Here is a 16,543-nt window from a genome sequence, read left to right on the forward strand (position 1 = left end):
CATTATAATGCAGCTACCCACCACAATTTATGGCTGGCTGCACACATACTGAGTCCACCAAAGCACTACTTACTACCCTACTCTCTCCACTGACTTGTTCTACCGTTGTGCAGGGCGTTTAACCCACAGCGCTTTGAGATCATACCAATATTAAAAAAGGCGCTATACAAATGCACAATGACATAACATAACTAAAACATTGCATTATGGGGCAGCATGAGAGACAACGTACACTGACATTGACATGTCTATTATATCTGATTCCCACGTTGGAGATTGGAGGTTGGAGGGAGAATATCTAGGAGGCCTAGTGGTTGGATTGAGGAGATTGGAGATAGAGGATTGAGGAGGTTGGAGGAGGAGTTGGTAACAGCTGGAGAAAGAGTGAAAGTGAGGAGGTTGCAAGAGAATGACAATCTGTTATAAAGCAGCTTGGAAGAGAATCAAACCAGTACCATTTGGGCTGAAAAGCAGAGAAAGCTAGAGGGAGTGGAATAGCACACTGTATCTCAGAAAGCAGGAGGAGGATAGGTGATCCCATAGAAAGTAAGGGCAGGGAGGGTCTGGTGGACCAGGAGCCATATTGTCAAAGCTCTATGTTTGCTGCGTAAATACTTTGGAATGGAGCAAACAGATTAAGGGCCTGGTTCACAAAATGTTTTCCTATGGGATTGCTCACTTATTTATTTTTTTTACATTTTTAAAGTGCTCACACAGCCCACGGGCATCAAGGTGCTGTTGCAGGAATTGTTTGTATTTTAGTTTCAGATTTTTTTTTGTTGTCTTAGTTGCTTATTTATAACGTGGTCTTAGTGCAGTCCTAGGGATCGAACCTGTGTTGCTTTGTCTTGTCTTGCTGCCAAGGCACGTACGTTGCCGCTGAGCTATCCTCCCGGGACGTTTCTGTGAATCAGGCTTTTAGCATCAATCTGAATGATCAATGAATGATTTCACTAGGACAACTATGAAACAGATTGTTCTATTTACTATGTTTGCTCCCTAAAATGAAGTTCAATAAAAACATGTTATGCATCAAAGAAAGTACACAAGGGATCTGATTCATTTTTTGATTGGTTTGCTTCATGCAATTATAGATACTATGGATTGTGACAAAACCTGCTTGCTACATTCCATATTATATATGTTTTTGCTCAATATTTAGCATTGGTCCATATTTTAGATTATCTGTCCCCAGGTCGGTTCAGGGCAGATCATAGATACAGGAAAAGATACGGGGTGGTGCAAGCTCACCAAGTGTCAAAGAGTTTACAACAGGGACCGTCAGGAGGGGAGCATCCAGAGTCCAGATTCCTAGACCAAAGAGGTGGTCCTGCGAGAGTGGAGACCCTGAACCTGTTCCCCGATCCCTTGGGGAGCCAAGCACTCTTAGAAAAAGATCCAACATCACCTCGAGCTTTGGCATGCACCCAAAACCCAGATAAAGAGGGCTTGGAGCCATGACAAACCACAATCTCAAGACGAGGAGCAGACTGATATTAGAGTGGGGGCACAGATGAGCCCTGAACTTTGTAAAAGACTCTTTCTCTTGCTCATGATTCATCAATGGAGACTTATCCTGACTTTGTAAATCAAAACCTCATCATCCGAAACGCAAAGTCCGTGTGATGGCCTCTTTGTACTCAACCCGTGCTGCCTCTGACAGCAAGTAAAGTGTTTAATTGTGGTGTCTAGCGTAGTATATCCCAACGGTGAATCCAATGTGGCCAAAGAATAGCTTGTATTTAACCATGAAACATTTATTTCACTAGATGGATGCATTAGAAGAGTCCCAGGCAACCTCTTCCATGTGACTGCATAATCTGACCAAAGCCTTTTCAGTGTAGAGCATCACTTGCTTGGCAAGATATGTCTTGTTGCGGTCAGCATATTCAGTGGTATCAATGGGAAAAGGATTCCCAGTCACCCTCTCCTATTCCATCCATTCTTGTATCCCAGCCTGCCGTTCCCCTTGGTACAACAGAGCCACTGGAGGAATCACAAAGGGTTCTTTTGCATCTCAGGACGCAGAGGATTCCCTCCATGCCCACTTTTTTGAAAGGTGAGACGATCAACACATATTTATACTATTGAACATGTTTCTAATCCACGTCCATTAAGTGATTTACATCAGTGTTTTTTTTCACACTCTTACTTATTACTTTTTCAATCAAATATACTGAAATGAACACAGTAAATGACAATTCTCAGTAAATCAGACATTCATCTTCGCAAACATTAACGTTTGATCCCCCCCATCTCCTTTACGAGCCCACCCCGGCAAGGCCAGCCTTAGTGGAATTAGTGCCCCCCCCTCGCGACCCTGGTCAAATGGGGGGAGGATGCACCACATTTTATTTCAACCTCCTAGCTCCGGTGCCTCGCAGGAAGCTAATCATTGCCTCGCTCCCGCGTTAGAGCGAGGAGGTAATCATGAGAATAGGGTGCTGATGCAAAGCATCAGCCCCCTATTGTTATTAAATGTGTCCTGCCACCACGGGCGCATTTAATAGCAAAAGGGCTCCTGCCGCATCTTCTCTCACTACGCCTGCTCGGGGGAGCCCTTTAAAGACTCCACGAGCTGCCTTAGTGTGGGGCTAATGGCGCCCTGGTGGGCATGACGCCCGCCCCACCCGCCCTGCCCTAAGGCCGGCCCTGCGCCCTAGGGAGCGCCAACAATGCAAAATAGCAAAATTAGCTTTTCTCTCTGGTCGACCTATACTAGTCTATATTCTGTGAGGAATCATTCATCAAGTTACTTAGCCCTTCCTATCATAGATTTTCACAATGTTTTAAGCATTATCACAGAACACAGGTCTCTATGTATACAAAATGCATCTAATAGCAACCATGAGGTAAACCTCAGTGCTTAAGTTATTGCCACTAATCTGGCATTTGACTGTAATCTTGCACATTTTTTCAAACGCACTGATGTCTTCGCAGAGTCCTATCCTCTAACGACATGTTGTGGTCATGTATAAGAAACCATAGCAAATTACATACTTCAGAGGCTCACATGTGAGATGATATGGGATAATGGAGCACACATTGGAGGAACACATGGTTTCCCACTGTCACTTTATGAGTCAGCTGTCTTCCGCTACACACACGTACAGAGATACAAAGAGTTAACATATTTCACAGTTATCATAGTGAGGATTTGCAAAGGAACACACAGGCTCACTTGCTTCTGTGAACCAGCTGTTTAGAACTAAACAAACATAATGTGCAACATGTGGTTACAAAGTCAACTTATAGACTGGGGAGACTGGTTCCCCCTGGCTAGTGTAGACCCACGTAAAAGCTGCACTGCGACACAAGAACAGAACAGCATGTTTGCCTTTGGGGAGGATATAGAACAATGCACTTACACATCTGCTGATAAGGGAGCTGCGCGCGTCTTGGTAGAGCTCAGCTCCGCAAACTAGGCCGTAGGATCAGGATACATTTCAGGAGGGCTTGTGACAAAGTGAACCCAGCATGCAACTGTCCCCGCAGTGTAGGGCCTGTCAGAGCTCTGTCATTTATCAAACGTGGTCATTATGTCTAGTGCATTTGTGCCACTGAGTACTTCTCTTACCCCAAAAACTCCACAAACACCGTACAACAAAATGAAAAGGTAGAGTGAGTCACTGTGCTGGAGCTAAACCTCCTAAAGAGGCATTGATCAAAGATATAATATGAGGCAATGAACAGCAATTTAAGGCACAGTGAGTATCATTGACATTCAAAATGAGGTAGTGACTGGGGCTGTGTGACGTTGCTTGACTTAATCTTTTCACTCTTAGTTTACCGCAAAACTTAACAAACTTAACGAAGTGCAGATGTTTTTGTTATCACCATGTGATGGCCCAAATCAGGTTTTGTGGGTACATAGGTATCCCATATGTGGTTATTAACATGATAAAGGGTGATCTGGAGGTGCTGCACTTCGGCCCCCCTCTTTGCTGTTGTTGCGGAAGAACACATTTAGCTAGTTAACAGCCAAGCAATGGAAGTGGGTGCAGACAAATATTCTTGCAAAACACAGTTTTCTGAAATAATTTCTCACAAACCAATTACTATCTGGTGAAAAGGATGACACAAGATCATGCATGGACTGCAGGTAGAAAGCATGCTGGACATAATACACATCCCTTTGCTGTTTTTCACTCATGCACTTGCCTGGAAGCGAGATACACTACATGCTTGTGTTGGGAAAACCCTGGACACATGCTTTACTCTTCCATGTGTATTTGATTCACACGAACAGACAGGTAACTTCTATATTGTGTGTTAAAACTAATTGGTGCATTATTGGTGAACTTTATATTTTTTAACCAGGTAGGGATGGATGCACCAGATGGTGTGTCCGGCGGAGGCCACGTCCATACACATGTTTCATTTGGTCTCGTCTTTGCAATATTTAATTTCTTTATTTCTCTGTGGATGCATAGTGTAGAGTGAGTGTAGTGTAGAGTGAGTGTAGAGAAACATAGTGCGAGGGGCAAAGCGATAACAGGACTAGTGCAGGGGGAGATGGAAGGGGCAGATGATGAATTTTGAATTTGAGCTGCTGGAATTTGAAGAAAGACATTGGGGCTCATTACAAGTTCGCCGGTAAAACAGCAGAAATACTGGCGTGCTGGTATTACCATTACCGGCGGTGTGATGCCCCCCTGGAAATGGTAGTTCGCCTGCAGCCCATCTTTAAAACTCAATCCACCCCAAATCATCCATTTCCTGCTGCCATCCAATGCTAAAGAAGGTGCCATCGCCATGAGTGACATCAAAAAGACCCGGTGCCCGACCTCCAGCTGCAACAACCAAAATTCACGGAGGCAGGGCTGACTGCACTAGCGGAGGCAGTGGTGCAGCACTCTGAGGCCCTCATTTGGGCCAGAGACAGTATGACCAGCCAGTAAAGGAAATCTGCCATTTGGCAGGAGGTCATGACAAGGGTCACGGCCGTGGGGACTGTCCCCCTCACAATCAGAGACTGCCGGAAGCGGTGGGACGATCCGAGGCTGAGGGTTCAGAGACTCATCTCGCAATATAGGAGGGAGAGTGCTGTCACAAGTGGAGGGACAGTGGCACTCCTCCGCCTCATGCCCTGGGAGGAGATGTGTAGAACCATCCTACACATGAAGAGCATTGAGGGATTCAGGACGGCAGAGGCTGCAGCAGGGACCCAAGGCAATGGTGGTAAGCACAACAAACCCCATCTAAATACAAATAGTGTGTCCAAATACATCCCCAAGCAGAGAACCACCTAATGTGCAAGGTCCAACAGATGTCAGTCAAAGCAAATGGCCATATCACACACACATGGCAGGGGATGCAGGTAGATGTAGCCATGTACAAGTACTGTAGCCAAAATGTACAACCCAACACATGGACACAGGATAAGCGCCCATATGTGCCAAGGGAGTCCATGAAATGAATTGTTGGACCACCGCACACAGGACACCTTGGCAGACCAACAGGCACCACTTACATGGAGGAGCACACATTGGAGCCAACACACCAAAGAAGCCACATGAAAAGAGCAAGACACATAGTATGTTGCATGGTTGTAATGCAATCCCGCAGACATGATACCCAGATGACTAACAGCATGCTCACTTCTTCCCAACAGGCACACAGTCCAGCGACAGTGACAGGGCTGGTCTCCCGACATCTGGGGCAGCAGATGCGGCCAGATCTGTGAAGGGCACACCCCTTGCTAGTAGTCCCAGGCAGCAGTGCAGGGCTTCCTGTCCTTCACGGCCACCATCAGCCCCACCATCATCAGCTGCGGCAGCTCCTCCACCATCATCTGTAGCAGCCCCACCACCATCCATCAGCTGTGGCAGCCCCTCCACCATCTCCTGCAGCAGCCCCATCATCATCAGCTGCAGCAGCCCCTCCACCATTAACTGCAGCAGCTCCACCATCATCAGCTGCAGCAGCCACTGCACCACTAGCTGCAGCAGCCCCACCCCCATCACCACCTGCGCCATCACCACCGTCAACACCCACTGCTGCAAGTGGCACACCAGCAGTGTGTGTGGCTGCCATCCTTCCTGTACCCACAACACCACCACGGGCACTGCAGCCACCAGGCCATCATGGCAGGGTTCATGCGACCACCACTGACGAGGAGGCGGATGATGACACATTCTACCTGATGCCATGCTGCAACCCCGGCCCGCCACAAAGCCCTCCACCTCCGCCTAGTCTGAGGTCAATGGATGCATGCCTGCTTGCCATTGAAGAGCAGCAGTCAGAACCGTCCATCATTGCACACCAGCATCTGGAGGAAATGCACCTGATGCATGCGGGAGTCCAGCTGCAGGACGTCGAGGTCTCTCGGCTGTGCCACCGTAACAAAGGTCACATTTGCACAGATGGTGCACAAGTACACAGACACATCCTTGGCCTCTGCTGAGTCACTCAACCAGGCCATCCAGGTGACCATGCAGTATATTTGTAGAGGTATGAGCCATCCACCTCTGTGACACCACATAGGGCTCCCTACACAGTAGCCCAAGGCAGTGACCTCACTGCCAAGGAGCAGGAAAAGGCCCCCAAGCCCAAGAGGGCAGGAAATGACAGTCAGACACTGCCCGGGTGTTTTGTTTTGAGGGTGGGTAATTGTTGAGGGTGTGTTGTGAGGGTGGGTCATTGGGGAGGGAGTGTTTTGAGTGTGAGTCATTTGTTTTGAGGGTGGGCCATTGGGGAGGGTGTGTTGTGAGGGTGAGTCATTGGGGGGTGTATTTTGAGGGTGGATACTTAGGGAGGGTGTGTCAGTGTTGTGGTGAAGTTGGTTACACATTGCAGATAAAATTATGTTCACTTGAAGCAATGACAGGGCATTCCTTTTTGTGTGCAAGGAAATACATATTTACGAAGGTGCAAGGGGAGGGAAATTTAGTGGCTTCATCAGAAGAAGTTCACAATAAGTTCCTGGTGAGCCAGTCACCTAAGCCTGGATTCCACATGCTCAATGCGTGCATGCATGGCACCCACATCCACTGCATCATCATACTCCATTGGTGGCATGTCCACATCTGGGGTCAACGGTATGTTCCGCCGGATGCAGATGTCATGCAACATTGCTCATCCAGGCACAATCTGGCCACCCTTCTCCACAATGTACCCCCTGTTTGGTGTAAACATTATAAGTGAGCTTTCCACAGGCCAAAGGTGCACTCATTTGACACCCTGATATGGACATGGGCTTGGTTGTATGCCACCTCCTGTGGCGTCAAGGTATTCCTCAGAGTCACCAGCCAGTGAAGCTGTGGGCATCCAGAGTCACCTAAAAGGGGAATGGACATAGGTGTTAATCATGGTGATCTGTGGATGTGTTGCCTGTTACAGCAGCATCTAAATAGACAGTTGGTGCATGCATGTCCCATGAGTGATCACACTACACTATTTCATATTCCGGCCTTTGCATGTGAAGTCAACTACTTAGGGGTGTGTTCGGTCTGTCATGGCGCATCTTGCACACAGCTGACACTCGTAGCTTCCATGGTTCGTGGTTGACAGGTCAGGTCAGCATGCCATGTTGGGTGGTTTTGGCCTGTGCATTTCTCCCATGCATGGTTCCTGATGTGGGTCTGGGTCACACATGCAGGTCATCTGTATGGATCAGTTGATGGATTCTAATACATGGTGCCCTGATTACATGCCATGCCAAATGCCAGTGTCATGTCCATCAGTTGCAGCGCACCAGGATGAATTTATATGAATGGCAGTGTTCTTCAGGCTTTGCCATGACGGACACCGCAAAGGCTCAATTGGTGTTGGTGGGCCATGCCCCTCATTGTTTCCCACCCCCCTCAATTCGCACAAAAGGTGTCTGGGGCTGGGTAGGATTTTCTAGTGTGCCATAGTGTAAATTGTAAATTGTGATTCGACTTTGCATGGACGGTAACCTTGTCCATTGGGTATGTTGCCATATGTCATCTTTGCACTTCTTCAATCGCTCTCGGGGAACCCCCTGACATACCTTGGACACCCCTAAAAGGCCCAGCTCACCACCCTTGCAGACCATGCATGGAATGGGATGTGTGATGTTGCATTCTGGTACCTGTAGTCCAGTTGCTGGCAGGCCCTTTGGGGAAGCATGTTTGGCCATTCACTGCTGCATCATAAGTCATGTCCTACTCCAGTGGGTTGCAGTCTGTCATGTGTTGGGTGTGTGGGTGGTTCCTGCATGGATGGGGCATTGTCAGCGCATGCAATCTCTATGTGTGGTTAACCCCCCGCCCTCCATTGCATGCCACTTATACAGCAAAGATAGTGTCATGGAACATGTACTCACCCAATGCCCAGGTCCATTGGCCTCTATGCTCCTCCATGTACACTGGCACAAGTGCCTCCAGCACCTGCACCAGCACTCTGGAGTAGGCAGGCTGGGAGATGCCAAGCAGCTGGCTCACAGAGTGCTGGAACGTCCCAGTGGCCAGGATGTGCAGGACTGACACCAGCTTTACTAGGGGTAGTACGGCTGTCCTGATGCTGACCCGCCTCCCTATGCCCTCCTGGATGTGGGTGAGGAGTTCTGTGATCGTCTCCCAGTTGAGGCGGTACATGGTGGGTATTTGTATGTCTGTGAGGGTGCATGGTGTGGCCCCTTTGCAGGGTATGGCTGCACTCCTTGCTTGGCGTCTCTTCATAACCTGCATCCTACGCCTACGATCCCAATGCCTTGTGTTCCTTCTGGTGGTCCTCCAGCCCATGCAGCTCTAGGTAGCACTGTGATGAGTGGCAGCATGGTTGTGTTGGAAAGTGTTCTTGGGGAAGGTGTGGCCCTTTTGAACTCTTCCTGTGTGCATTGGTGCATCTGGGTGGATTGGGTGGCCCTGGGGCCTCATTTCCATCACCTGTTTGCATTTACCGGCTGCTTTGAGGTGTTGGCATATCTGCCTTGATTTTGCTGGTATATTATTACAATGATTTTTATTTATTTTGATTATCATTATTTCTGACCAGTAACATTTGTTTTGGTCATTAAACTATTTTGAATGAATTAATAAAATTATATGTTTTCACCTTGATTATTATTTCTGATACATATTGTTTTCATTGTCACTGTGAAGAAGTGGGGATTTGTCCACTCCTGCGGAAATTACTGCTTTAAATGCATGAGGAAAGTGAAACTGTTGTCCGTTTTAAGCGAAACGGTGCCACAATGTTGCCATTTCTTATTGGGTGTAGTATTCAACAGAGATGTGTGCTTGCCCCAATGCTTTTCTTTCTATAAAATGAACCCTATTTCAAGTCCAATGCAGTTCTGGGACAGACACTCCGCTGGGTTATAATGTTAAAGTGCAGTTTTATCTTATGCTAACAATAAGGTTCTGTTGGCCAGAACACCACGATTTCCCAATTAATGTCATATTCAAACTATATGGAAAAACATGGATTAAAAGTCAATACAGCAAAATCTGTGGTTATGGTGTTTTCAAGTATCCCCACTTTTACATGTCCTTGTTTTTACGTAATTTCATGGACGTCATTTAGGGGTTGCCAGGGGTCGCAGCTGTGACCCCCGAGGTCTCCCTTGATACCCCTAAAAAAGTGCAAAATTATTATTATTATTATTATTATTATTATTGTTATTTTTACATTGAGGCTCATGGACTGTGGCCAGCAGCATGTGGCTCACTGTTTCTGGAGTGGCTGGTTTTCTGATGGCTACAGCCGGTAAAATAGCTCAGTGGGCTCTGGCTGGTGCAATATGTGTGTGATCTGCAGGTTGCAGGTTCCACTCCCAGCAAGGTCAACTCAGCCTTTCATCCTGCTGAGGTTGATAGATGAATACCAATATATTGTATGTATATTTGTTCTATATGAAGCGCTTAAGGGTAAGTGCTATATAATAACACATCGTTATCATTTGGCCTTGGACATCTGCTTGCATTCATAGTGATTTGGTAATATGGGCTTATACACACTGATATTAAGGATACATATGGTGATCAATTCTTGTATGAAATGTATATCACTTTACAGTGATATCCTAACCATTTTGTTCGTAGTGTACTCACAAACAATGCTATGTGATGCCACTTCCTGTTTTGTCATGGGGTGGAAGGTCGTGTTCCATTGCTTCCTGTGATGTCACTTCAGGGGTAGGGCGGTCAAATGACATCACTGCCCGTTATGCCATCAAAGGTCAAGGGTCGTGTGATGACACTTACACCTTCCCCAGGCATTTTGGTGAAATGAGGTCCCTGCGTAATCTCCAGTTCAATCTCCTGGGTTAAGGTGTTTAAATATATATATATATATATATATATTTATTTATCTATTGTTTGCTTGTAAGGCGCTTATACAAATAAGAATATATTGTTTCAAAGCACCCACAGGGCAGGGAGGGAGGGAAATACAGTTAGAACACAATATTAACTGCAGAGGGGGAAGAGGGGTAGGGACAAACCAACTATGCCTAGTGAGTATTCAGAATGTGCAAGTGCAGAAAGGAAGAAGGAAGAGGGGGTAAGTGCTGGTGAGTCCGAGCTTGAGGTGAGACATGGACGAAGTGCTAAGAATGTTTGTAAGTCTCCATGGCAGAGGGAGTGCAGATGCAAGTGCTGTGGAAGACAGGAGCTGGTGAGAATTGGTGTGAGAGGTCATGGCCCTGAAGATGCATAAGGGCCAAGGACACCAACACAGCACCTGTGAGATTAGCAGGGAAGAGAAGGGGTGAAGGAGGAAGAAAAGAGGAAAGTCTTAAGGAGCTTCCAGAATTTGAGAAGATCCTGCTCAAGGCGCAGGGAGAGGGGGAGGCTATTGCAAAGGAGGGGGCCTGCAGAGGAAAAACAGTGACCCACCAAAACGCTTTACACACAAGGAGTCAGTGCCGGAGGAGCGAAGAGGTCTAGACGGATAGTATTTTGTGAGATAAAGTTGAAGATAGTGTGATCCCCTGGCCCAGACTGCCATGTGGATGATGCAGAGGGATTTGAATTTCATCCGTGCAGCAACCAGGAGCCAGTAAATACTTTTTCTTGCAGGAGAGATGCGGTCCCTGGGCTTAAGGCCAAGGATAATTATTGCTGCCATATTCTGGATAAGATGATGAGGTCGTAGAGTGGTAGAGGGCAGATTCAGGAGGAGGCTGTTACAGTAGTCAAGCCTTGAGCGAACTAGGGCTTAAGTCACATTGAACCTCTGAGGGAAAGTGACAAAAGTTAGAATTCCTTTGAGAAGGAAGAGCTGATAGTTGGACTTCTTAGCAATGTCCAGAGTGTGAGGGAGGAAGGATAGAGAGGAGTCAAAGATGACTCCAAGGTTTCTGGCTTCCATTGCGGGTGTAGGTGGGGAGCCCAAGGAGGACGGCCAAAGTGAGGGGAAGAAGGAAGGAGCAGGTGTCCCAATGGGAAGGATCTCAGTTTAACAGGCATTGAGGCAGAGATCATTGGAGGGGCACCAGGACGGGGTGGCAGATAGGTAGTCATGGATCATGGAGGGTGAAAGAGGGTCAGCATGGAGCCTGAAGAAGAGCTGTGTATCATCTGTGTAACACTGGAAGTTGGAGGAGAAGGTGTTTTAGGAATGAGATTTGCTTTTAATCAAACTCTTCAAAACATGTGCAGTGATAATGTTCTAATATTTCTCACTCTCCTGTGGGAATTATTTAAATTTTCATTAGGTCTTGAGGCCCAACAAGTTAGTTCTATGCCAAAAGTGTATACTGTAAAAGCATGCGCGGTGAGCTTATATGGAACACGAGTGTGGGGTATCATCAACGGTTGATTATTGCGATAAGTAGAGAATTTTTTGGTGAAAGATTGTTGGGACTAGTTCTGTCAGTTTAGGTCTGGGCCTTAGGGAATTAGGTCTTCCATATATTGACGATCAAGTGAATGTGGCCTCTTTAGTTTTATTATTGAAGGTGATATTTTCTGATAAAATAAATGTGTCCACACTTGTTATTAGAGATACCTGGTTGATTGAAAGGGCCCAAAAGGTACAATGCTATAAACAGATTATGAGTATCTTAACTAGCTTCAGACCTGACTTAAATAAAGGAATTCTGATCTACTGAGCCTCCCTAGCCCAAAAAGAGATTAAATATTATGTTGGTGCACGCTTGATGAATCTAATGGATAAAGGAGGATCTGAGGTACTGATGAAAGCTTCCAATCGTTTGCATATATTGTCATCTCAATCTGAGGGACATCTGGCTTATTTTACATAGTCCCCACCATTTAAACATAGCGTTATGCTTGCAAGAGCTATATTTAGTTGTTTATTGACGTGAAGTATTCTTCCAGTAGCAGTAAGGAATCAAATGAAGCCATGTGTCCTTTTTATTCTGAAACTCTGTAAATACTAATGAATTGCATCCTCCTTTGTCCGAAAGCAATCATTTAAGGAGAAAGATGTGTATGGCCTCTTTGTATCTTTGCTGAGCATAAAGGACCCTTTGACAGCTTAACGTTTGAAAACTGTTGTAGAAGGAGCACTCAGGTTAAAAAAAGTAAAGTGACTTTTGGGATATTCTCTCTGAAGGTGTTGTTTTAAAGAGCACCTTGCAAAATAGCTGTTTTATACAAAATGTCATATTTTAATTTGTATTACTTTTAAAAATGTTTGCTGTTGCTTTTTGGAACAATCATATTCAGAAATAAAGCTAATGAATGAATGGTCATTGTGGTATTTTTTATATAAATAAATGTATTCATTGTATTCACCTTTATTATTAGAATTTCTGATCAATATTATTTTTTGTCACTGTGGACTTTTTTTATTAACAATTACAATGTTTTTATTCACCTTGATTACTATTTTTGATTAACTTTATTTTTGTAATTGTGGTATCTTCATAAATGACTACAATGTTATATTGCTTCTGATCAATATTCATTACCTGTCAACACAGTGTTTGTCAAAAATGACTACTGTATTCACTTTGATTATTACTAATTCAGATCAACTTGTTTTGTACTTCTATGATACACCTCGTGAATTACTACAATGTTTTATTCACCTTGATTATTCTTATTTCTGTTCAATATTAGATCCTATTTTGTCTCCCTTACCATTGTCAAGAATTCCTACAATACACCTTGCCTATTAATATTGCTGAACAATATTAACTTTATTTTGCCACTGTGGTATTTTTAATGAATTACTACAATGTTTTCTTTACCTCGATTATCATTATTTCTGATTAATATTATTTTACGTCACTGTGGAATTTTTCATGAATTACTATAACATGTATTGAACTTGATAATTTTTATTTGTGATCAACCCTTTCTCACTGTGACATTATTCATCTTAATTATTATTATTTCTAATCAATATTATGTATTTACTATGATATTATTCATGAATTCATTATTTTTCTAAAATTAAAGGGTACATTTGTGGTAGAACTGTATGTTTGGATGGCAATGACAGGGGAAAATGGCACAATAATATTCAATGTTTTTAAAAAACGTATTTTCTTCAATTGTACAACAATCTCCAACATTTCCTTTTTACTTTATGTGAGACAGGCATGGTATCAAGAGAGACACAGACTCAAAAGCAACAGTTTGAAAACATTTATTGAAAAACTTTTTTGGGTTTGCCTAATGCCTAACTGGCCCTAACTCTAAGGGGGTGTTCCCTCCACTGATGTTTCTAGGGGGTGTTCCCTCCACTGATGTTTCTAAGGGCCGTTGACGTCCGTAAATCCAAAACCAAAATCCGACTGTGTCACAACATATGCTTGCTTTCACTCTTAGAAAAAATGTGATCTGGGGACTTCTAGAAGAAGAAATGGTGGCTCAAAAAAAGAAATGCAAACCAAGACTGGTTTCAGGTAGCCTTAACATCACATGTAGTTCTTCCATTTTCAAAAAGACAGTACAACACAAAAAAAGGGTGGTCCTTGGTACCTTCCATGTAGGGCTCTTGCAGCAAATCAAGTTCACAATGTCTTTGGGTCACCTGGGGGTCCCTTCCTCATGCTTGACTCTTTCCAGTTCCAAACAAAAAGAAACAATTCTGGTCAGGCCTCTCAGGGTTCCCTTCCCCAAGTCTAGGCCTCTCCTGCAAAGGTTCAAAATGTCTCTGCAGGCCTCTCAGGTTTACCTTGCCCATGCTTGAGCCCCTCTGGTCTCAAACAAAAGTTCTCACAGTTCACAGTTCACACTTCTGTGTGAACATCTCTAGCTTCTCGCCCATAAAGTAATCCGAAGTGTGAGAAACCAGTGGAGGCTTGAGGAATTTTTCTTATGGCAAATAAGACCCACAGATTCATCTGATCCCAGCTTACTCATAAAGGTGGTACTCTGGTCCATTAGGACTTCTTTAGGGGAGCCCACCCGAGAGAAGAACAGAAGAAAATGTTTTTGTATCTGCTGGGTGGTATCATTGCGCAGAGGAAATGCCTCAAGGTATCGGGTGGCATAATCAAGTACTACTAGCACATATTTATTACCCAATTAAGATTTTTCAATGGGCCCATTAATATCCATCCCGATCCTCGAGAATGGTACTTCGATGATGGGCAATGGATTTAAGGGGGCTGGTGGTGGTGAGTGCTGGTAAGCTGACACGGTTCACAGATCTGAATTAAATTCTTAGTGTCGACATGTATCCCGGGCCAGTAGAATTTGCTGGCTAGCTGAGCCTGAGTCTTGGCCTGGCCCAGATATCCTACTGTAAAGTGTGAGTTGGCGATCTCGAACACTATCTGTTCATGACTTCGGGGAACCACTAGTTGTGTTTCTTGTAGCTCCTCTGAAGTAATATCCCCTCTGTACAGGAGTCCTTTATTTAGAAACAAAAATGACCCCCTCCCTTCCAACCCTCAGAATCAGGTAAAACTTGTAGGAGGGCCTCAGCTAGTAAAGGATTGTTCCACAGAGCAAAAGCCAAATCAGGGAGTGTGTCAGAGTTTTTAACACTGATTTGTGTAGGTCTGGAAGAACTGGGTTGTGCATCGGCTTCCCCAAAGCCTAACTCACCCCTCTCAGTGTCTTTCTCAGCCCCTTCTTTGAGGATAAGTAACATCATCCTCTCAAGTATCCCCTGGGCTTTTTGATCTTCTGCCTGGACCTGAAAGGCCTCTTCTCCTTGATTGTGGAGCAGTACCTTCACATCCCATCTAAAATCCGAATCAATCACCCCTGTTAGGACATCAATACCACATTTTCAGGCGAATCCTGACTTGGGTGCTAACCAAATGTAAGTTCCTGGGGGTGATATGAGGACAGGATCAGTAGGGTTGAGGCGCCTTTCTTTTGGTGGGAGGGTTTCTGACCAGCTACTACAAAGGTCAAACCTAACAGAGCCTTTAGTGGCCACTGTGGGGTTGGAGGCTCAACTGCTAAGTTTCCAATGTTTCAGCGTCCCCCAACCAGTTTCGGTTGAGTTGCATCCCACCCTGACACCATATGTGAGATTGTCCATTTTCTAGTCAGCGCCTCATTGAGTCAAGGAAGTGCTTATCCCACTCATAAAAGAAAATATCTGGACTTTAACATTTTATCAAACTATTGTCCAACTGTCGGCCTCCTCTTGCCTGCAAACATTCTGGAGAAGATAGTGACAATGCAGCTTCAGATTTGTGTGGAAGAGCATGCCATTCTGGATGTATACCAGTCAGGGTTTAGACCTGGACATGGGGCAGAGTCAGCTTTGGTCACAATGTGGGATGACCTTTTGAGTGCTGCTGACGAGGGCGACATTAGCATGCTTGTTATGTTGGACCTGTCAGCAGCCTTTGATACTGTTGATTTTAAGATTCTTCTTTGCAGACTTTTCACAGTGGCTCATGTATTTGAGGAGGCTCTGGGATGGTTTTCATCCTTTTTGCTGGACCGAAATCAACATGTTAAACTGGCCCCATTTCTCTCTGGCCTTTTGCCAATGGTATGTGGAATGGCCCAGGGATCCTCCATGTCCCCTCTGCTTTTTAATGAATATATCCTCCATCATTTTTCACAATTCAATTTGCAATACCATTCATAAGTGGATGACAGACAAATGTATATACGGTTAACACGTACGGTGGATGCATCTGCCCGCATTCTACAATATGCTGAGGCAATTAAAACCTGGATGTCAGAGAACAAGCTGCAGTTAAACCTGTCCAAAACTGACATTATTGTATTTGGTCCAAAAAACAAACTAGCTAATCTCATGCCAATCCCTTGGCCTTCCTTTTATAATGTTCAGACAGATTATTGCCAAAAAGTTAATAATCTCGGCTGCATTTGGCAAGCAAATATTAATTGTAATGGCCAGATTAATGAGACAATCGAAACAGTGTACTATCGACTTAAACTGTTGAAACCTCTCATGCCTCTCCTGCATCCCTATTCCACGTGAAAAAAGCTGTGGCACATTTAGCTACATTTACAACTGCCTTTTTGAGATGCAACACAGATATCTGCTATTGGCCCTGCCTCTTTGTCCAGCGCCCGGGGGTCACAAGGACAGTTCTAAGGGTAGCAGAGGGGGAGCCAGGGGTAGCAGCTGCTACCCCTGGCAACCCCCAAATGACGTCCATGGTTGCTATGCCATGTTTTGGCAAACTTATTGTTCAGCTCGCCTATTGCATACGTCT

Source organism: Ambystoma mexicanum, chromosome 6q (genome assembly GCF_040938575.1).
Source record: "Ambystoma mexicanum isolate Mex_15411 chromosome 6q, UKY_AmexF1_1, whole genome shotgun sequence".
Lineage (NCBI taxonomy): Eukaryota > Metazoa > Chordata > Amphibia > Caudata > Ambystomatidae > Ambystoma > Ambystoma mexicanum.